The sequence below is a fragment of the Triturus cristatus genome, chromosome 2_2 (genome assembly GCF_964204655.1).
Source record: "Triturus cristatus chromosome 2_2, aTriCri1.1, whole genome shotgun sequence".
Lineage (NCBI taxonomy): Eukaryota > Metazoa > Chordata > Amphibia > Caudata > Salamandridae > Triturus > Triturus cristatus.
The window spans coordinates 484597518-484622164 of record NC_140582.1 but is presented as its reverse complement, the minus strand read 5'-3'; positions in this window follow the sequence as shown (position 1 = coordinate 484622164).

Genomic DNA, 24647 nt, shown 5'->3' with positions numbered 1-24647 from the left:
CCCATGAAAATTTCAAACTTTGCCTAAAAAACATATTTCCCTTGCATTTCTGTGAGGAAAAGTCCTGTAATCTGCAGGGTGCCGCTCGCAGAGGAGTCCTTGATCCGTTTTACCCGCTGTCTACCCGTTGGGCATTGGAATCGAGTGGGGAGCTGCTGTGCAGGAGGACGGGACTGCGAGGCCCAGCAGGCTGTGCGTGTCCCATCGAGCACACCTGCCGCCTCTTCCCGTGACTCCGCCCCCTGCTGACCTGCTGACCGCTGATAACCCCTCGCGGCCCCCGCTTCGCGGGAGCCGCTCGCAGAGGAGTCCTTGATCCGTTTTACCTGCTGTCTACCCGTTGGGCATTGGAATCGAGTGGGGAGCTGCTGTGCAGGAGGACGGGACTGCGAGGCCCAGCAGGCTGTGCGTGTCCCATCGAGCACACCTGCCGCCTCTTCCCGTGACTCCGCCCCCTGCTGACCTGCTGACCGCTGATAACCCCTCGCGGCCCCCGCTTCGCGGGAGCCGCTCGTAGAGGAGTCCTTGATCTGTTTTACCTGCTGTCTACCCGTTGGGCATTGGAATCGAGTGGGGAGCTGCTGTGCAGGAGGACGGGACTGCGAGGCCCAGCAGGCTGTGCGTGTCCCATCGAGCACACCTGCCGCCTCTTCCCGTGACTCCGCCCCCTGCTGACCTGCTGACCGCTGATAACCCCTCGCGGCCCCCGCTTCGCGGGTGCCGCTCGCAGAGGAGTCCTTGATCCGTTTTACCTGCTGTCTACCCGTTGGGCATTGGAATCGAGTGGGGAGCTGCTGTGCAGGAGGACGGGACTGCGAGGCCCAGCAGGCTGTGCGTGTCCCATCGAGCACACCTGCCGCCTCTTCCCGTGACTCCACCCCCTCTATCCACAGTTAGCATAAGACCTGAAGTCATTACGCGTCAGCGGGACGCGTGTGCGGGACATCACCCGGACAAAGCCCGGACTAAGGGCGGACCCTCTGAGACCCTCATAGACCCACAGAGACTGGACTGGGCCAGAATCCCTGGTCGATCACTGAACAGCCTAGGACTATTGTGTAAGTGCTTGGGGGGTACATTATATTACCAATCATTATGTCAATCGAAATACTAACCCCGGAGTTGCCTGGCCCTGAGAAGCCGGTGAGTTTGATAAATGGGAAATTAGATAATTACTTTAAGAAAACTCTCTTGGATTCTCCAACTACCCCCACCCTCGAAGAACTTCGGGCTGAGCGACGGCGGTCGGTTGAAAGCCTAAAGAATAGACCATTCCCGGTGTCACCAGTGTTAATTAGCTCTACGGGGGACGGAACTCTTACTGAAAATATCTGTACCCCCTCGCAGGATAGCATCCCTCTAATATTTAGAGAGGGAACACCTACGAGCGTATTTGAACCCTTAGGTACTACTAGTAAATTGTCAACCATTGTTACCACTCCCAGTACAACCAAATCTATTGTTATAACCAAAGCACAAATTACCCCTATCCCTAAACAAACTAAAGTAGTTAAAAGTAGGGCAAAAAAAGTCACGTCAGTTAAAATCTATGGCCCTCCTCCGACAAAAAGGCGGAAAAAATCTGACCTTCCAAAGAGGAAAATTAATCATGCAGATTTTGGCATTAAAAAGGACGACAGTACTAGGGGAGGACGGGTTAAAGTAACAGATAAAGGAAGGATAGTTATATCACCTACACATCCATGTGTAACTCCCCTTACTGACCCTGTCATCTCCACCGCCGACAGCCCCCCCACGGTGGTGACGTTACAGGAACCTTCAAGCAGGGCCTTGATCGATAGCATAGAGTCTATAATGAGGACCTATACTCTGGCTATCGTAGATAGACTTAGTAAATTAGAAGACAGACTAGGTAAGATAGAACATGAACTGGGAACCAAGGTAGTGACTAATAAAGTGTTGCCTAATCCCCCTATACAAGCCCCAATTTTACCCTCTTCATCAGGTATTTTTGCTATAACTACTATACCTGCCCCTGTTCAGACTACCATTCTACCTCAATCCTCAAATAATATGAGTGGAAGTACATCAGGGAGTATCCCTGCTGGACCTAACAGTAAACCCACATTGTCCCTGGCTGTAACGTCTAATGGACAGCGGATTAATCTTGGTCAAGCCCCAGGGAGTACAAATAGAGAGAGAGGAAACGAGCGGCCGGCTCGAGGTAATTATAACAAGGGCCCCCTTCCAGAACTTCCACCAGAAGCTGTACCCTTTGTAGTAGTCCTTACTGGGGTACCAGAGCTGGAGAAGAACAAACGGGAGGGCTTTGCCCAGTTGAAAAATAAAATATCGCATTGGTTAAGTCTACACAGACCTATTGCAAATAATATCAATGGAGAAATTGTCCATGTCCGCCGCCTTCCTTGGCTGGGAGGAAGACCTAAAGATATTGAGGGAGACATAGTGGTCATTAATTTTAGAGATCAGAATGCCGTCCATTTTATACTTAATTGGCCGTCTGACCACGGTAGTAAATTTATTACCCCCCGTCCCCTAACATATTTTTATCCTCGCTCAGTGGTGTTCCCATCTAATCATCAATCACAGCGAGCCCCCCCGCCCCCGTTATTGAGGCAAATGCTCTCAAATCCATATCGTCCACCTGTCTACAATAACGGTCCTATATTTAACGACAAGCAACCACCTATAGCTGTAGATCTGTATGGGTGGAATACTATAGGCCCAAGGTACAACTCCCTAACACACAGGAGAATGGATCATCTCAAACCTTTTACACCCCTAGATACCACCAACAGGTTTGACGTGTTTAATGGCCTGGAAGACTGTGACTGATGCCATCGAGCCACAGGGGAGGGGGATAAGGAATTCTGTGGAGACACAGGGGGAGACATGGGTGTAGGCACGGGGGAAAAAGGCTCAACTGATATTAACCCACCCAATGGGTACAATGCTACTTGTAGCTCTGGGGGTAATACACGTAATTCTGGGCAGCTTTACTGTAACTCAGATACTCCTACCCCGGCCAATGGAAGTACAAGTCCGACCTGTCTATCTGAAGACCCCGTGCCAGGAGAAGTAACCCATGTCCACACCTCACCCCCACCTTCAATTGAGGCTGTTAGTCTAATAGAACGGGGATATAAGATGGCAAGTTGGAATATTGCTGGGTGGAATAACAAGATAGATCGTCTAGGATGGTTAGAATTTATAACCCAATTTGACATCTTGTGTCTCCAGGAGACTTGGGCGGCCGAAGATGTCTATCTTGATGGGTATGTTGCCTATAATAGCCATGCTCAGCCATCCAACATGGGGAGAGCCAGTGGTGGAATGGTGATATTGCTCTCTGTGAGGTTACCGGTTCAAGTTAAAATCCACCGGACCGTCGGTCTGCACTTTCAGTTGTTGTGGTTACAACACAGGAATGGGCGAAATGTTTTAGTTATAAACCACTACAACAATGTCTTTAACCACTCAAAAACAGATATGGTTGATGAACTTGAAGCGGAGGTGGAAAGGTTATATGGACGCAGTGATGTGTCTTTTGATATTTTGTGGGGCGGAGATTTCAACATTCACATGTGCCCATTTGTTGGCAAAAGGGTATGTGGGCATGGGGATGAGGTGGGGGAAGATCAGACCCATTTTTTACATTCGGTTTATGGGGAATCCCTAAACACTCTTATGATTAAAATGGATTTATGTATTATGTTACCTGGCGTAGACAGTGAGGGCAATTCGGTACCGACCTTTATTGGTAGGAATTGTGCCACGGTTATCGACTACCTCATTGTCTCCTCCAGTATTACAGCTTTGTGTTCCGTACCTGTAATAGTAGACCCAGCCCTAAGCCATCATAACTGTCTAACAATGTATCTCTCCTTGTGGGGGGATAAAGTAAAGGCGTTACATGGTACAGTGACAGATGTAGTTCCACATAGACCCAATGGCCCTAGAATTAAATGGGGTAGGCAAAATGAGGAACATTTACTATGTACCATTGTGTCTGCTTGTATAGATGAGGTGGAATGCTGTCTCGAACCCGAAAAGAATAATGCTGATATTCTATCTAGTTTTGACATCATTAATAAAAATATTGCAAAAATCTTAACTGGAAGAAAACCAAAGGGCCCTAGGATTAACGGGGGATGGTTTAACAGGGAATGTACTAAATCCTTACAAAAACTCAAAGCTGCTCTTAAGGGTAAACCCAGAGATAAGGAAGCAGTTAAAACCCTCAGAAGGGAATATTCAATTCATCTGAGGGATAGGAAACAGGAACTAAGGGAAGAGGCTTGGAACAATCTGACTAAGGCAGTGGATCTTAAGGATACCAAGCTTTTCTGGTCCACTGTCAATAGTCCCTTCCTCCAAAATGAAGAAGTCCCGGTTATGTCTGCCCAGGTATCTGAGGAACAATGGGTGGCTCATTTTACTAGTATTTTTAACCCCGAAGGACTAGCTGTAGGGGGGGTTAGGGAAACCCTGGCTTTTATCCCCATACCTCTTAATATCACAGTCTCTGAGGTGGATGCTGCCATCCGGGTCAGTAAGGGGGTAAAGGCGCCGGGCCCTGATGGGGTACCCGTTGACCTTTATAAAGCCGAGATTTCCATATGGAGCCCATTGTTAACTAAGGTTTTTAATGCTGCTGCAATGATTGCGGCCCCACAGACTTGGGGGGAATCAATCATTATCCCGGTGTATAAAAAAGGGGAGAGGGGTGAGGCAAAAAACTACCGCCCGATTTCTCTCCTCACTGCTTCCCTAAAAATTATGAGCAGGGTATTACTGAGTCGCCTGGAGGAATGGGTAGAAGATAAAGGGATCCTTGCGGATTCTCAGTACGGATTCCGCAAGGGGTTAGGCACCATAGAACAGTGCATTAATCTAGACCTTATTATATGCAAATATACACGGGCGAAACAAGGCTCGTTGTTTCTTTGCTTTGCCGACCTGACCAGTGCGTTTGACTTGGTTGACCATGGCCTTCTGTGGTCAACCTTGTTGGACATGGGTGCTCCACAGGATATTATCTATTTCTTGGCCCAACTTTATAGGAATCTGACGGCTAAGATACGATACGGGCAATCGGGGGAGTGTACACCCAGTATTAAAGTAGGTTCTGGAATTAGGCAGGGATGCGTCCTTGCACCTCTTCTTTTCTCCCTTTTTATTAATGCAATCGAGTCGGAACTACGGACCATCAGTGCAGATGCACCGACTGCTGGCGGCCTTTCCATCCCAATATTGCTTTACGCGGATGACGCGGTTCTGCTCTCACAAACCCCTCTAGGGTTGCAAAAACTTATGAATAAATTTGCAGATTTTATTAACGGGAGAAAATTAAAAATTAATAATTCGAAAACTTTTATAATGCCCTGTGGGAAGAAAATTAAAAACTTAAGGCCCTTCACAGTTATGGACCAAACTATAAAAGTGGTGGATAAATTCTGTTATCTGGGTATCACCTTTAACAGTGGGGGGATGTGGACACCTGAAATGATTAATGTAAGAGCCAAAATGGCCAAGTGTTCTTTTGGCATATTTAGGTTTGCATCCAAGTTAGGCTCAAGACGGATACCAGACATGTTGTACCTATATCGCCATAAATGTGTTGCTCTGGCCCTATATGGCTCAGGAGTGTGGGGCCATTGTAATAACAACATGCTCCAGGTTGTGGAAAACAAATTTGTCAAAAAACTCCTGTGTTTACCATCTTCTGCCTCAACAAAGCTGATCCATCAGGAGGTTGGTCTAGAACATCTATCTGACTTGATCAGATTAAGACCCCTGTTAGTATGGAGATCCATATGGGCTAAGGAACAGACTGGTTTTACAAGAAAGATTATTCTAGATTGTCTTCATATGGACAAATGTTCCCGCATCCCCTGGCTTAACTATATTATTCGAACATTTAATGATGTTTTTAATCTTACGGTGCGTGATAACCCTTCTTGTGTTTTAGATATCCCGAAGAGTGAGATTAAACATGAATTTCTGAGGGTTAGCATGGTGAAGCGTAACGCAGCTACTGCTCAGTTCTCCTCACATGTTTTTTACGACAGATACACTAAGGAAGAAATGGGGCTTTCAGGATACCTTAAATTGGTTACTATCCGATCCCACCAATATGTATTGACAAGATTACGGATGGGGATTGTTCATTTGCTTGTTGCGTATCCTGTAATGAAGACCTATACTACTGCCCCCTGTCCGTGCGATGGGACCACAAAGCAAAGTTCGGAGCATTTTTTATTGTTATGCCCCCTCTACCTCTATCTTCGAAAAGTATATCTGAAACCGCTTTTCAAAAAATATAATGTAACCACTATTGTATCGGCCATGGGGCTTTTATTTGGACTTAATTCACAGGACATCTGTTTTTTTACTGCTGTATATATTTTAAAATCGATACGCTTGAGGAAAAGCACCCTTTTTTGATATGTGATTAACTTAAAACCTGCTGTACCCTCATGTTTTATTACTTATGTATGTATGTACTTTTATGATTATTAATCAATGATCGAATAAAGTTTTTGAATTGAATTGATCTATGAGATATCAAATTTCACTCTGCAATATTAATGCTTTTTTACAAGTGGCCCCCATCCAGCCAGCAACTAGGGAAACCTGCCAAACCAACACATTTCTGAAAACTAGACACCAGGAGGAGTCCTGGGTGGGGTTACTTGCATGGCTTTCATCAGGTTTTGTAAACACAGAATCCCATGAAAATTTCAAACTTTGCCTAAAAAACATATTTCCCTTGCATTTCTGTGAGGAAAAGTCCTGTAATCTGCAGGCACCCACAAATTTCCCACCACTCAGTATTCCTCTAGGTCTCCTGATAAAAATGCTACCTCAATTGTGTGGGTGAGTGAAGAGCCTGCGACACGAACAGTCGCAATATACAATGTAGGCATATCAAATTTTTTCAATGAAAAGCAATGTTTTTTTGCAATGTGAGTAGCTGTGGATTTTGGGTCCCAACTTAGACAGAACCTGTGGAAACATACCATACCAGTACATTTTTGAAAACTAGACACCTGGGGGAGTCAATTGTGGGGCATGACTCTCACCAGGTTCCTTTACCCAGAATCTCCTGCAAAGCTCAACCTTTGCCTCATAAACACATTTTCCTTGCATTTCTGTAAGGAAATGTCCCGGAGTCTGCAGTCAGTCACAAATTTCCTACCACCCCACATTCCCCCAGGTCTACCAATAAAAAGGATACCTCACGTGTGTAATGGCCAAGTGCCCACGACACAAACGGGTGCCAAACCACAACAAAGGAACATCGCATTTTTGTACTGAAATAACACCGTCTTTTTTGCAATGGGGGTAGTTGTGGATTTTAGGCCCCAGCTCAGCCAGCACCTAGGAAATCATATCAAACTAACACATTGTTAAAAACTGTGGGGGAGTCCAGCTCAAACTTTGCTTAGCAAAAACACATTTTCCTTGCATTTCTGTGAAGAAAACTCCTGGAATCTGCAGCAGTCACACATTTCATACCATCCAGCATTCCCCAAGAATCTCCATATAAAAATTCTACCTAACTTGTGTGGGTGGCACAAGTGCCTGTGAGCTGTGACACAAATAGGTGCCAAACGCAACATAGGCACATCACATTTTTCCACTGAAAAATGATGGTTTTTTTCAATGTGGGTAGCTATGGGCTTTGGGTTCCTGCTCTGTCGGCACCGAGGGAAACCTACCAAACCACACATTTTTTAAAACAAGACACCTGGGGCTCTCCAAGGTGGGATGATCTGCAAGACTCTCACCAGGTTTTATTTACCCAGAATCCCCTTCAAAGCTCAAACTTTGCCTAAAAGCTTGCATTTCTGTGTGAAAAATTCAGTCCTGGAACGTTCACGCAGTCACAAATTTCTACCACCCAGCGTTTTCCCAGATCACCAGATAAAAATGATACCTCACTTGTGTGGGAGGGCCAAGTGCCCGCGACTGGGAAGGGCCCAAAACATATTGTGTAGGCATCAAAATTATATATAACAAAAAGACTTGTTTTTGCAAAGTGGGCACCTGTGTTTTTGGTCCCGGGCTCAGGGGCCATCTAGTGAAACCTACGATAACTAGACTTTTCTGAAAACTAGACACCTGGGGAAGTCCAAGGAGGTGTGTATTGCTGGACCCCTCATCGTTTTCTTACCCAGAAACCCATGCAAATCTCAAATTTAGCTAAAAGTCAAATTTTCCTCGCATTTCTGTGTGGGAAATTTGTGGGATCAGTGGGCTTGCACAAAGTTCCTACATACAAGCGCTCCACCAGGTTTCCAATTAAAAAGTAATATCTCACTTGTGTGGGTGGGCCAAGTGCCCATGACAGGAAAGGGCCCAAAATGTATTGTAGACACATCAAAATGAACTGTCACAAAACAACCTACTTTTGCAAGGGAACCTCCTATGCTTTTGGTCCTCGGCTCGGCGGCCATTTAGGGAAATTTACCAAAGCCAGACATTTCTGAAATATAGACTCCTGGTGGAGCCCATGGAGGTGTGGCTTGCATGGATCTCCTAAAGTTTTTTACCCAGAATACCCTGCAAATCTCAAATTTAGCCAAATCACATTTCTGTGTGGGAAAGTTGTGGGATCAGTGGGCTTGCACAAAGTTCCTACAAGCCATTGCTGCACCAGGTCTCCAAATAAAAATGCTATCTTACTTGTGTGGGTGGACCATGTGCCCACAACAGTAAAGGGCCCAAAACATATGGTGGGCACTGTAAAATTGTCTATCAAAAAACAACCGGTTTTTGAAAGGGTTGCACCTGTTTTTTTGATCCTGGGCTCAGCTGCCATCAAGGGAAACCTAGGTGATGGTACACACACATGATGGTTAGATTTGGCAAGAGGGTGAGTAAAAAGATTCAAAATGTACATTTTATTAACAAGAGATTTCACAGAAATGAAAAACACTGTTAATAATTGAAAGTTGAAAAAACTGAACCAATGAATCAACTTATGAGCTATTAAGCCGCCACAAGGCACCAACCTCTTTACAGGCCATTTACGCGCCTTTTGTGCATGACACACGGAGAGCCTTTCACACCATCAGCATCAGGATAAGCACATTACAAACTCACATCAACAGATATCGCCATTCAAGGGCCCCTCATTTTCATACGCCAACATGACTGATACAGCAATCACACCAGCAGGTGGCTGACAGAGTGTGTGGACTGTTGTTTGTCTGGCAATGTGTGAGAAGTGACCAGCAGAAAGTCACTACACACACACCGCCACTTAAATGCCAGCTCACACACACCACCAGCCAAGTGCCAGTCCATGCACACTGCCAGCAAAGCGACAGACCACACACACTACCAGCCAGACAACAGTCTATGCACACCTCCAGTCAAACGTCAGTGCACGCACACTGCCAGCCAAGCACCATCCATGCGCACTGCCAGCCAAGCATTATCCACACATACCACCAGCCAAGTGCCAATCCATGCACACTGCCAGCCAAGCATCAGTCCCCGCACACCCACAGCCAATCGCCAGTCCACACACACCACCAGCCAAGCGCTATCCACACACACCACCTACCAAGCGCCAATTCACACATACCACCAGCCAAACTCCAAACTACGTACACTGCCAGCCAAGCGCCAGTCCACACGTACCAGCAACACATATTTTTTAACAAAAAAAAACACAAACCAATTTGAAGGAGATAAAACAACAACTGTGACCTCAAACACAACAGCTCTAACTAAATGAATTAAAGTACTGACAACTGTAAAACTGAACAAAAATATAAAACAATACAGACCACTGAGTTCCCTTTTGCGCTAACAGTTGCTCCCAAAAAGTTCTGTTGCATGTGGTACAATATAAAACATGCTGCCACACATAGCCCAGACTTAGAAAGACACTCAGGGCAGTACACACGACTCTCCCTCCGCATGCCTCTACGGACACAGACTCTATAGGGAAAGTCTTTTTTGGGTGTGGGAGGAATGTAATCAGGAAAATGGTGATCTTTCAATCTTACCCCTTTCTCCACCACTCCCACTCAAGGAACACTTACCTGCTCCACTACAACAAGGCTGTCTGTCAAGCTTGCTGAATCTGAACAAAAGTAATCTTTGAATCTGGAGAACAATCTTTGGATACAACAAAAGCATTGAAGGTTGCCAAATGAACCAGATTGGCAGCCATCATCTTTTATCACTTATGACTTACAAACAGCACCGTAAGGCTCCAACATCTGATCTACTTTATCAACACCACCCATGTGCTTATTGTAATCTAAAATGTACACAGGTCTATGCAATTCAGCAACCTGACCCCAAACAGTTACAGGTGACATGATTTCATTGTGAATGGTAGACAGCATGTAGACATCTCTCCTGTCTAAAATTTTCACAGCTATAAAGTTCATCAATAGACAACACATTGCACAGTCCCCTATGAAGTGTTTTTTTCACAAACAAGCTCTTTAGGGTAACCTTTAGGGTTATAGCAGATTGTGCCACATGCAACAGTGCGATTTTGAACAATTCCTTGGACAACTGCACACCAGTGTAGAGGTTATCTATATATAAATGGTGGGCCTGATTCACAAAAGTAATCTGAGACAAAACCCTAACTTTACGACTTTCGGTATTCACAAAGGGCATTGAGGAGTAGTAAAGTCAGGAGTTAGGAATCATTAACAGCAACAGACATATACTATGTCTTCAATTCTACATTACAAACAACACAAGCATACCTACAATATGAACACGAATACCCTGTGCCCAGTGAAATAATGCCTCTAGAACTGTGTGACTTTATAGTTTACACTGATGGTTCTGCCCATTTGGAACAAAACATCAATACTCCACTCCTTGTACAGCGGTAAGGGGTAAAATGAAGGATGGAGTTTTCAAACCTCTCAAAACGTTTATGCTGTCACTAGGTGATTGCACTGTAAAGCTGGCTGAACTGAAAAGCTCTAATTCTGACATTTGATAATATTGATCCTGAATTCCCCACACTTGTAGTGTGTGATTCATATTATTGTGTCCAGTCTTACAATCAGTATTTACACTATGGAAGCCAGAATGGATTCAAAGGCTCTAAAATGTATTATATCCAGTACCTGTTGCTTTGGGTAAAAGCAGCAAACCTTAAAGCAAGCTTACCATGGGCTCATGTCATCCACATAGTGAGCAACCAACATGTAGGAATACACGTTGCAGGGAATTCACTGGCTTATGAAGCCGCAATGCATCAGCACAAAATGCTGTTGTAGCCTCTGCCCATGCAGGTGTGGTGGCTACAGTTTCCCTGCTACAGCAGAGTTACTGGTGGCCACGTCTTTATGAATGGACTAAAGACTATGGGATTCATTACAATCTTCGCACACAGGGTTATTCCATCACAAGCTTGATGGATTTCCTGTCCGCCAAATTACAATTCCATTATATCCAAACAAACTTGTAATATGGAGGACGGAATATCCGTCACGTTTGTGACGGAGTATCCCATCCGCTAGGATCGTAAATAGGCCCTATGTCCAAAATAGAATCAGGATCCAGACAATCAGAAATAGAAGAAGCGGAATGCCTCCAAAAATGCCAGGAAACCAAAGAGCATATAAAGGATAGAATCACTCCAAAGACAGCCTTTAAAGAGCAAACAAACCCAGACCCAATCATTTTTAAAAAGTGTACTACTCCATTAGTATTAGATGCATTAAAAATACAGTGCACAAGTTCTCTGAACTGCTGTTGGAGGTTAGTGCATGGTAGAGATTGCATTTCAGAAGAAGGCCTAACAACTTGAAGATTTCCCCATTTCCTCATACGTGCATTTCCCCGTACAGTTTCACCACAGTTGCCAGACGAAGCCCCCCTCGTGGCAACCCTTGCTTTACCAGATCAACACGTTTGAGTCACTCCACATCTACCTGATGTAATTACCTACGTACCACCAGGACCCTCCCCTTTTCTTTCTACTTTACCATTGGGCCGGTTAGTTACTTATGCTTCTCCTTCTCCCTCTCTCCCTTTCCCTCTATACAGCACTACTCTAAAATTATTGACCATTGTCCTGATGATGACCTGAACTCAATCAGGTTGAAATGCCGTTGACTACCCAGCTAAAAACAGTGGCGCTGTTGTGGTTACTTTACCTGTCTTAAATGCTGAATATCTACCTTGTATATAAACCTTTATTTACATTATTTTGAGCACAGTATTATTGTCAAGCTGTTCGCTGTTTGCGCTGTTATTTTTCACCCTTGTGTCACTGCACCGCTCACTATCACTCGAATGTCCAGGGCTCCCTTTCTGTGTTAATGGTCACTGTATATCAATTTGTACTGTAGTGCTGCTCTAACTACATACAAATAATAACTCCTTTCTTTACAATCCTCGTTGTGGTCACCCTTTCTTTATTCCCTTCCCCCTGTGATCTACAACGTTTTTTGTCTTTGTCCTAATTAAATGACTTCCAGTTAAGACACTGCTCTATGCCAAGACTGGCTACCAGATGACCCACGCACCCAGGTAAATGTAGAGTTAGGCCACTCTAAGGTATCTGGAAGAATAGCATCCACCCTATGTTCTCTAGGCTAGGCAGTGGTAGGTAAGAATACAATTATATGTATTCATATAATCAATGTTAATGCACAATGGTTGAATTGTTTACCTTTATCACCATTCTCATAATGCTTGTTAGTATGCTCTGCTTTATTTTACTCATAATTGCAGCAAGATTATTTTACACGAGAATCCAATTGCTTCAATAAATGTTTGAAATGCCAATTTGTGTATTCTGAGTGTCTCCCTTTGGGCATGCCTGAGGTAACAATGAAAGGTTGCATCTGTTTCCATGATTTCCTTGGGGAATCAGGATCATCCTGTTCTGATGTTGCAGACACTATGTGGAGCATTGTAGGGTTTAGAGGTCCAGATGTTGCACTGTGAGACAGCCAGGAACTAGGTCAATATATTCTGGTGGGTTGAGTCGACTCAGTCCCCAATAGTTTTGAGGCTAATGTTACCCAAACACACAGTCTTACAGAATTAGTAGGAACCTTACGACACCAATAGCATGTGTCACATTAATGCAGCTTCCGTTGACACCTCATTTAAGGCCTGCGCATTACGAGCAACTTCAAAGTACACAAACCATTCCATAATATTCTGACCCTCCACATACGCATGCACAAGATCTTTTGGAACCCTGGAAACATCCTGGTCTGAACTGGAAGTAAAGTCACCTTTCCCAGGTTGTCATTGCTGCCATCCTATGTCTCTCTTTCTCAAGGGATATACTTTTTCTTTCCAGCTCTCTTTCCTTTTTCTATTGTTTCTCCTCGCACTCTCTCTGTTTATTCTCCCTCTCTTGCATCTTCACCTACCAGACCCATTCCTCCTTTCTCTCCCGTCTCCTCTCCTCTTGTTCCCGGTAAGCCAGTCTTAGCTTCTCCCTCTTGAACTTGCTGGCTTAATAATCTTTCTCTGCCTTAGCTTTCTGAAGTGTCAACTTCAAGCTCAGAGTCTCTGCTAGACTCAACACACCCAAAGGACTTATTCCTGGAAGTAGTGACAGTGGTTCCCTAGAAATTCGAGGTGGTGTACATATCTTAGGTATTCTAGAAACTAAAGGTGGTGAGTGTCTTAGTGAAACTCTGGAAAATGCATTAGAGGACACACTTGGCATGTGTCTGGGATATATCTATTCTAAGAGGATCCTAGAGCCTGAATCCAAAGCGCTTCCTTCCTGGGTTCCTGACATGGTTCCCTCCCAAGAATCAGTTACAAACGTCTCATTTTCAACCAAGTATCTGAAACTGGTCCCTATTGAAATTAACAAGAATCTCTCCATCCCTACTCCTGGGAATCTCCCACCCTCTATCCCTACATAAGTCCTTCATCTGATCTAAGGACATGGTGTTGAGGTAAATTCCTAAACCTATGTTCTCCAATGCTTACGCATGCCAACTTTGTGCACAGGAGAGAAAAAACTGGACTTAATGTGCACGGCTGTAGATTGGAAATGGCCATCTCTGTATCTTCTAGTGCCTACACCATAGGCATCCCACAGCTTGGCACCAATTGCCAGAACCCTGTTCTGAAAGCCACAGGGCATTCAGGAGTTACTGGGGCCAACCGAGGTGGTTGAGGCCTTTTACACCTGATGTCCCGGGACACACCCTACTATGGATTCCGGTCCACTGGGACAAGCACCCCTTTCTGCACCGGACTCTCAGCTGGGTAGCGTAGCACGAGCAGTCAAGGCTCCCCCAGTGGAAGCTCCAATACAGTTTAGTGAACATGACTCATAACTTCACGTGCAGTTAGCGCAGCAATAAATCAATGTCCAGTCAAATATTTATTTTCGTATTAAAATAAGTAGTTTATTCTAAGTCTACACATGCAAAGGCAAACGACATTCAAACAGCAATAAAACAGTCCCCTTGAGGTCAGGGTTCTTGTAGTTGTAAGGCCACTCCCTGTCCTTCCACCTGTAGTTTAATGGGTTAGGTGTTATTCCCTACTCACTGATGGCTGCATCCAGGGAATGTAAACTAATAGGCCATACTCAAGGGTTCTTCCTATTGGACTCTGGAATTAAGTTCAGTTTTTATAGTCTAGGTTTTAGCAGCACCATTAATGGTATGTCTCTGAGGCCCATAGGCCCAGTTCTCAGCGTACCAGCAATGGTGCAAGGCACCTCAGGGTTCTGCAGTGCAATCCTGTTCTGGACCGACTGAGTCGGGTTGCCCGCAGTCACATGTGGCAGCACATGGCTGGTGCAGGCTCTCTTCTCTGAGCCATGGAACGTGCAGTGGTCAGATGGGTGGGATGCTCTGATTCCAACAGTCATGCCATTCTTTCTCCCTCAGCAGAGGGTGGGTGTTGGGATCAGTGCTCCAAGGGGGTCCTGTGGGGACAGCCCACAAACCTCGTTTGAGTTCAACCTTGGTCAAAACAGTTTCCCGGTCTCGGGCGATGACACATGCCTCTCAACTTGAGCTTTTACAGTGACCCCTCATGGCATACGGGGTCACTGCTCCAGTGTTCACATTCTGGTCCCACTAGCCTCACGTGGATAGTCACTGCGGCCCCTCCTGGCATACAGGGTCACCAAGCCACTTCATTATAGTGCAACAGCCTGATCGGTGCAGAGATGGATTTCTCCCCGCCACAATCCTTAGGCACTCAGCGACAGCCCCTCCTGGCATATAGGGTCACCCAGCAAGTTCGGCAAATGGGCAATGGCCTGATCGCCATGGGGAGCAGGTTTCTCCAACTGCACTTCTCTGACTCAGTTCAAGGCGGCCCCTCCTGGAGTATGTGGTTGCCAATGAAGTCCATTACACGGGCTACGGCCCAATTGGTGCAGGGATGGATTCCTTGCATCTCACACAGCCCTACTGACTTCTCATCAGCAGACAACGTTTGGGATCTCAGACTTCCCCATTTATAGTTCTTCTCCAGACATTAAATGTGATTTGGACCTTTGTAATTTTATGATGGGGTTCTGCTTCCATGAAATGGACATCTATTTCCTTTCTTCTTCCTCCTGAAGGATATCTGTCACACCAGGCATGACCCCGAATCTGATTTACCCACAAAAAGGCTCTTGGAAGTAACCAGAGTTCACACCTGGATGTCAGGCACAGTAGTGTGTGCATCGAAGACTAATCCGGGGCCCCCAGCACTACTCTTGATTTTCCTCTTCTCAGCACCATCTCCCTCTTCCTGAGATCTGTCCAGGCCCCTTTCCATTTGATCTCTCTCTGAATCAAAGAGCCCTTTGAAATGCACAGGAAAGGCCTGGCGGGCCCTTCACCTAGTGCTTGTCCCACCCAGCTTACAGGAATGCAGCTATAGACAATTCTGAAATGGGGGGTGATTCCTCTACTCCTCATGTTTTCACCAGGCAGGACTAGGCTTTCAAAAATGGAACTTTTTCCATTTTATGTACTAGCGCAGGCAAATCTACACTCAGGGTACATTCACAGTACACACGCTGCCCAGTACAGTTGTCCTGATGTATTATATTACCACCAGCATTCCCACATGCAGCACACACACTCAGTCTGCACATACTTTCCATTCTCTTTGTACTGCATCAGAGTGTGTTATTTTAAAAGAACCCTCTGCCAGCACACAGGCATTTACCAAGTGCACACTGTACCACACTTTACTTTACATGTAGTATACTCCTTGCAAGCATACATGCAGTTAGCACATGTTTTATTCATGCACACACTTCTACATCAACCTGATGTGGGTGAGTGGAACTTTTAAAACGGTGAGTTAGCCTGTATGCCTCACTCCAGTGACACAGAGTAAAAAGGATCATGACACGGTATGCTGCCACCACCGCTCTTGTACTGTTTAACTCTTGGTGAAGGCATTAGCCTTGCACAACTATGAGGGTAGCACTTTTGGCATCCCTCCCAGTCCAACAAGACCACACTACATGAGACAGGCCTATATCATGGTGCACAAGCATGATCCGTGTTTGCCTATGACAAAAAATCAGCATTAGGGACCAAACAACAAAACAGTAGGCCACTCTGGGCAAGGGTACACATCTCTCACTATGCAGAGGACTTTTCCATCCCAACAGAATGCGTGTGAGGAATACATTACATAACAGATGTAGTGCTGTGCAGTGCTTGTGTATTGAAAGCATATGCTGGGTATACGTGTGCTTGAGTGAAGTACAATACATGTAGGGTGAAGTGTTGTGCAGCACACACATATTGAGTGTGTGTGTGCTGGCAGTGTGTGTGTTTGCAGATAGCACACCCTAATATAAGACAGAAAAGCTACAGTACTGGACAGTGTGTGCGCAGATTGAATGTTTGTACTGAATTCATGTGTGTCTGTAGTGGCACAATGCTTGGTGGTAATTGTCCTCTAGAGTAAGTGTGCTGTGGATGTACGAACAGTGTAAGTGTCCATGTAAAGGTGCATTACATGGACGGCCCTGGGTTCCATTTTGGGAAGCCCATACCAGCCTGGTGAAGACATGTTGAGGAGAGGAATACCCCTAGACTGATTTGTGTATTGCTGCATTCCTGTGAGCTGGGTGGGACACACACTGGAGTAAGGGACTCTCCCTTTACACTTCAAAAGGTTGCTCTTTGATTCAGTAATCAATCAGAAGGAAGGGGCCTGGAAACATCTTAAGAAAAGAGATGGAGCTGATAAGAGAATTATGAAGAGCAGGACTGAGAGCCCGCAATTAACCTTTTGATGCACATATCACTGTTACTGACATCCAGGTGTGAGCTCTGGTCACTTCTGTGAACTGTGTTATGAACTGAGGGTTTTTGTTTTTTTAACACTTTATTTTCAAATAAAGGAAACAATTCACATTGCATTGCATGGAAAGTCACCACATTCAAACCAAAACGTTCCTGACAGTTGTAGCGCAATAGTGGACATCATATCAATCAGTAGAATAGTAACACATTAGCCGAAACCAGTCCCGACCTTCCCCGGCTACCCCCTCCCACGACCCCCAATCCAAGTTGGTGCACTGAAGGCTGTCCATGTCTTGCAATCGCACTGAGCACTACCCCTCCCCGCTGTCCCGCAACGCCACGTCGTGTAGCTGTGTGACTCCGGGCCCCACCTTCAGCCCACCCTCTCAGGCACAATGCCACTGCCTGCCTGTGAGTTTGATTTCTGATTTGCTGCGTCTAGATGTGCTCTCAGTGGACCCCAGATGTCTCTGGGGCCTGATGTCGATGGCAGGAGGCTGGCATATATCTCCACATTGGTGTTGCAGCATGTCAGGCTAGTCAGCCAATCCTGCAGTTTAGGGGACGTCTTTCTGCCTCAGTGAATGGCCACCTCCCTCTTTGCCAACAGCAGCCAAAGGGAGGCCAACTTCCTAACTTTCTTGGGAATCTGGATTGTATACCCCAAGAGGGCAATTTCAGGGAGGGGGACAAGTAGGATACCAATAATCTTCCCCAGGGACTCATGTACTGCTGCCCAATAGGTCTGTAGTCGAGCACATGACCAGGCCAGATGCAGAAAGTCAGCATGAGGGGAAGCACATTTTAAACAAGTGTGTGGCTTGGAAGCATCAATCTTATGGGCCATGACAGGTGTAAAATAGGCGCGGTGAAGGAATTTAAAATGTAATAACTTATGTCGACTGTTGAGTGAGATGTCCCTGGTAGCACTTTGCCCATTGTTTATCTGAGATTGGCCCTCCCATGTCTGTTTCCCATTCCAGTCTAAGCTTGGAGTTATCTACAGGGAGCATCTGAGCACAGGTCCTGTACAATTTGGAAATTAGGTGTGCGCCGCTTGTGCTTTCAATGATCAAAGTAAGTGGGGGGAATGAATCAGGTTCCACAGGATACGTGGGAAATGTCACGCGCAATGCAGACATCATTCTGGACATCTTGAAGCGGGTCAGGAAATTGCAATCAGAGAATCTGTCGTCTTCGTCTAGGGAGGGAACATGACCCCCAGGGAACAGGTCGCCCACCTTCGCTATGTCCGAGGCAGCTAACGTATGCCGTATTGTGCCCTCTCCCGTAATCGGAAACCATCTAGCATTGGGTAATGGTAATGCAGAGGAGTACAGAATTGTGGCACCCGTACGCTTTCTCAGCTTTTCCCATGCCCAAGTAGTCGTGGACATCGTTTGAATGTCACGTCTGTCCTGCGGAAAACCACCCGGCAGCACCTCACACAGTTTGTCAGGAAGGACTAGGTCAGCCTCCGGTTTCAAAAATGGGACACGGGCGTCAGGGTGGAACCAAGTGTGTGCATAGCGGCACTGCGCAACCAAATAGTACAATTGTAAATCTGGAACGTTAAAGCCCCATCTATAATACGGCAGGGTCAGAATGGACCAGCGAATGCGGGCCTTTTTCCACCCCAAATCAATCGGATCAAGAGTGAACGTAGAGTGCGAAAAAAAGCGTCCGGCAGGGGCACAGGGGTATTATTAAAAAGATATAAAAATTTGGGGAGAACCACCATTTTTAAGATAGCCACCCTGCCCGCCAGTGATAATGGTAATTTCAGCCAGCTGTCCACTTGTTCCTCAAGTTTTTGGAAGGTCTGGCCATAGTTCAAACGTATCATCTGAGCTGAGTCCAAATGAATATGGACTCCTAGATATTTCACCGAGTCGTGACACCATTCTAGCGGGAATTCGCAATCCCATGGGACTGTGCTCTCTGTTAGCGAGAATATGATTGATTTGTGCCAGTTCATGCCCCGCCCCGAAAACCGGCCAAATCGGACAATCTCCCGTATCAGGGGAGTCAGGTTCAAGTGTGGCTCCCGGACATACAGGATAGTATCGTCCGCATACAGGGATACCAATAGTGGGCCTGTGTTAAACTGTAGGCCTCTATGCAGATGGCGCTCTTGGAAGTGTCTGACTAGCGGATCCATTGCCAGAATGAACAGTAGGGGAGACAGAGGTCATCCCTGTCTGGTCCCTTGATGTAAACGAAATGGCACGGACAGCGTGCCATTCAGGCGAAGCCGTGCTGACGGTCCGCTATATAGCAAGGAGACAATAGCAATGAAGCTATAGGGTAGGCCCATTCGCTGCATCACCTCCACGAGAAATGGCCACTCCAGGGAATCAAATGCTTTTTCTGCGTCAAGTAGCACCGCCGTGGCCGGCACCTCAGGTTGTATTCTGTGCAGGACGGTGAACAGTGTCCGGAGGTTCAAGGATGTTGAGCATTTGGGGACAAAGCCAAACTGTACTGGGGAAATTATATATTCCATCAGTTGTGATAGTTGTTAGCAAGCACCTTCGCCAAGATCTTGTAGTCCAAATTCAATAAGGACAGTGGCCGATAAGAGCCACATTGTTTGGGGTCCTTGCCCGGCTTCGGAAGCAGAATAATCACGGCCTCACGCATTGTGGGGGGAGGCTCTGCTTCTCAAGTGCCTCCACATATACTTCAATTAACTGGGGGGCCAAAATGTCCTTGAACTCCTTACAAAAGTCTCCGGTAAAACCATCTAATCCCAGGTCGGTGGTACCCCGCAGGGTGTTGATAGCTAGTATAACGTCATCGACGGATATTGGCTTTGCCATAAAATCTAAAAAGTATTTTTCCAAAAAACACCAAAGCGATCTCGTCCAGGTATGCGGTCTGGGCAGTGCCGTCAGGGTCCGCCCTAGATGTGTAAAGTGCAGTGTAATACTCCAAGAATTTATCCCGAATTTGTCCCGAATGTCAGCTTTGGACGTGAGAGTGATGCCGGCGGATGATTGGAGCTCGGTAATGTGATTTGTACTATAAGGTGGTCTAAGCATGTGCTCCAGTGCTCTGCCTGGCCGCTCACCCTCCCCATATCTCCTAGCCGTGTGGTACTTCCCCATGTACAGAATCTCCTGATCCGCTGTGTCCCTATATTCCGTCAGTAAAGCTAGTCGCGCAGACTGAGTCGCTGCATCAAGCGATTTCGTCATTTGGGAGTCCAATACAGCTATTTCACGCTCGATGCGGCTCATCGTTTGTCTAAGATCTTTAAGTACCCGCCCTGTTTGGAGATGCAAACCCCCCCTATAACTGCCTTAAATCCCTCTCACAGCACTGCTGCGGTGTCCACTGAGCCAGTGTTGAGTACAAAATAATCTTCTATCGCCTCCCGAATTTCAGCCTTAAACAGTTCGTCTTGAAGGGCTCTACAAGGAAAACGCGACTGTCTTTCGTAACCTTCCGGATGTGGGAGGAGTAAATGCAATACTATTGGCGAGTGGTCAGAGTATGTGCAAGGGAGTGTGGTGTGGGAGTGAAACCAGTCCGCAACTATGGGAGAGATCAGCCAATAATCTATCCTGGACCAGGTTCCGTGTGGGCCAGAATGATGGGTGTATTTGGTAAGGGCGGGGTTGCGTCGTCGTTCAATGTCAATTAATGTATGGTGCTCACAAAGGTCCATCAAGGCACGCCGAGCACGCGGCTTGGCGTCCAGAGCTTTAGAAGTGCTGTCCAAAACAGGGTGTATTAACAAGTTGAGGTCCCCTCCCAGAAGCAGGGCCTGGGGGTCATGTGTGATGGCCCATGCGTTTAGGTTGTGGAAAAATTCCGGCCCATCTACATTGGAGGCGTAGACATTTACTAAGGTGACTTTACGGCCATAGAGATTCCCCGTAACTATGACATATCTGCCCTCAGGGTTCCGGGTCGTGTGTATGAGTGTAAAAGGGATTCTTTTGTGGACCAGGATGGCTGTGCCCCTAGCATAATTGCTGTAGTTGGAAAAAAATCTGTGGGCCCCCCAGCTGGCTCCAAACCGGGCAGAGTCTGTGGTGGGGAGGTGGGTCTCTTGCAAGTACGCTATATCAACCTTATGTCTAATAAGATAATGGATCACCTGTCTTCTCTTTCAGGTGTTATTAAGTCCTCTGACATTCCAGGACATGAAGGAGATAGCAGACGGCCCCTGAACGTTACCTAAACGTGACATCCAACCAGTGTGTAAATCGTCGTCTGACAGGAAGTGTGCGCTATGGTGATGTGAAGTGCAATGCAAGCACAAAGTGTGAATAGTAACAAAAACAACATGTAGAACTGTCCCTCAACCCCCTCCCCCGCGCCCAGCCGCCTTCCATCCCAGAGGTGGCCAACCCACATTGAAGATCCCCTCCAGAAGGTCATAAAGACCGTCAGGCCAACCATTGAGGACCAAGAAGTGGTCCCCACAATGAAGTAAACCAAAACAACAGGGATAAACCCAGGGGGGGTGACAGCTCTCGATCAGCCAGGCCAAGTGTTATAACAGATAGCAATGGTAAACATTACGAAATTCCCAGAACAAATTATTAATGCAGTCTAATATAGGCAGACCATCATCCAGTTCCGGAATTCGAAAAAATGTCTGCACTAGCATCAGATCCGCTGTGTGGCGGGGAGGCAAGCGCGCCCCCCGCCCCAGGTGTTACGCGCAGTCTGAGTCTTATATGTGCAGCAAAATTCTTCGGCCTCTGTGGGAGTGTCATAGATTCTGGACCTACCGTCGAAGTCAACTTCCAGTATCCCTGGATAGAGCATCCCATATTTGAGCCCAAGATTGCGCAGCGTGGCCTTCACCCCTTGAAATTTCCTTCTAGCCTCCTGGACCATTGGAGTGAAATCTGGATAGAAGGATAGCTTGGATCCCTGCCACTCAATCACTCCACACTCTCTAGCCAAGCTAAGCACTGTGTCGCAATCTCGAAAGTTCAAAAGTCTTGCGATGATAAGTCTCGGAGGGTGGCCCGTGTTCGGTCTGGGCCCAAGTGACCAATGCGCTCTCTCTACCACAAAACCAGGGGTGAAGGATTCACTGCCAAACAGGTCCGTGAGTAGCTTCTCCACAAAGAGATCCATGCGGCCAGTCGACGTTGTCTCCGGGATTCCCATGATGCGAACGTTGTTGCGTCGCCCACGTGCCTCCAAGTCCTTGTTCTTGATGGCTACCTCTTTTAGCAGGCGTTCTGTCCGTTCTAACCTTTTCAGAGATTGGGCAGTCCCATCCTCCAAGTCCGACACCCGTGCTTCCACTTCGTCCAACCGACGGTCGTGGGCCTGGACTAAGGCGCCCAATGATGCGATGGTTTGGTTCAGGGTGTCGAAGCAGGAGTTCAGCGCCTTGAAGCCAGCCCGCATCTCAAGCAGCAGTGATGCAACCGAGGCATCAGAAGGTTCCAGCGCCTCCGCAGCGGGTGCCTTCTCCGCCATCGCAGGGGGGAGAGATGAAGTACTCTCAGTAACTTTTCCAAATGGCAGAGTGCTCTGTTTTGGGTCCCTACGACCCATGCCTCCGGGGTTGCGCAGTGTGTCCAGTGGGTCTTGATGCGTAAGCGTGCTCAAGGTGGTGCGTGGTCCAAGTAGGTCCGCGTGGCGCTCTTGTAACTTGCGTGATCGCACCGGGGCGAAGGGCTGCGTTCTCAACAAGGGGAGATAGCAGATGTACAGGCAAGCAGACTTATGGGCTCCACGGCTGAAAGCTGCCCCTGAATCCACATCTGGATTCGAGTGTGATCCGCCTAATGGTCTGAGCAGTTCTGGCGTCTAGCTGATAGCGTGGGGAGTCCTGTAGGCCCCCCGTAGCGTCTCTCTTGCCCTGCGTGGTGGTGAGGCGTTAGTGGTGAAGCCCACAAGGCCCCCCGCAGGGGTGTGGCGATGGTGTCGCTGTAGGCAGCAGGCGGACGCACCACCGCCCCCCCACGGGCCCGCCCGCAGTCCCAGCCAGACGCGCCAGCCCCCGATGTCACCAGCGCAGGCCCTGTCCCCGCAGCGCCAGACTCCAATGTTCTGTAGGCGCGGGGCGAGGCAACCAGTCCAGGCGCAGAACGAGCACCGGTAGCGGAAGGAAAGGGGGGGCACAGGCACACCGCCTGACTCACCCAGCGTCTCGCTGATGGCGGCTACTGGCCCTCTGAGCGACCGCGGGCAGCTGCACAGTGCGGGCCCGCCCAGGCGCCCGTAAGAGCCGCGCCGGCCAGCCCAGTCCATCGTCCCGCGATGATTCCTCGGGTCAATCCAGGGCAGGAGTGCCGCAATCAGGGCCACAGCACCAGCGCCGCTTCCGCTGTCCGTGGCGGTGGTTTCCGTGCAGGTTATGTCGCTAGTTCCGGGGAGAATCGCCGCTGGGCCAGGCTGATGGTACAAGCCTCTCTAGCTAGCGGCCATCTTTGCCGCCGGCTTGTCCACGCCCCCATGAACCGAGGTTTAAATTGGTCATTTGCCAAGCAGGCAGATTGGCTGTGTGAAGAGAGGAAGCTCTGCAAGTCGTCTGCCAATGACCACGACTGGGGGCCAAGGCCTGCCTGTCTCCTTGCTGGGTGAGGCGACATCATCCAGGCAAACCAAGATCACCTGCCCTGGAGCCTTGAGCACCAGCACCTGCCTGCTTGCCAAGGCCAGTGGGCCCAGTGAGGAAGAGGAGCACATTGGAGAGCGCAAGGTATAGTTGGGAACCCTATTGAAAGGACTCCCTGAGTGAGGTTTGAAGAGAATGGCTGAGCACCGTTTGAGTCATTGCCCATATGCAGGAAACTGTATCTACACTCCCCTCCCCCCGAGGGACCCTTTGACTGTTTGTCCACAGCTACTACTGAGAGTCAGGTGCAGAAGCGATACTTAGCCCAGTTGCTCAGGTTCATATTAGGTCAGGCCCCAGGACATCAGGAGTAAAAGTCCTCAACCACCACAGTAGGGCGCAGTAGCCCCTGCATGCTCCGTGGCTCTCTGAAAAGAATTCTGCTACAATACAACCCACTACAAAGTGCAGCCTCTAAAAACAGCCAATTATACTAACAACTTATGACATGAAAGTGATGGATGTGCTAACTTTTCCTGTAGCACACATAGATAGAGAAAAATGCCTCAATGGATTGTTTTTGTCCAGGAAGGAGCCCCTTCTTGCACAAAAGCAATCTTGCCATGCCAAACCCTGTGCAGCATGGTACAAGAGAGCATGAATTGGTGCTAGGCACCATATTGTGCACCGGCGGAAAGGACAGGAATTCCCTCTATCTCGTAAATATGGTGCATTCCTGCCCTTTCATTTTGGCATACGGTATTGCACCGAAAACACTTGCGGAACTGCCGTTCGCTAAATCATTTTAAACGAGGCCCTTGGTGTCTTCTCAGCTGCATGTAGTTCAGGGTGATGACCCTCTTTCTCCTTCATGG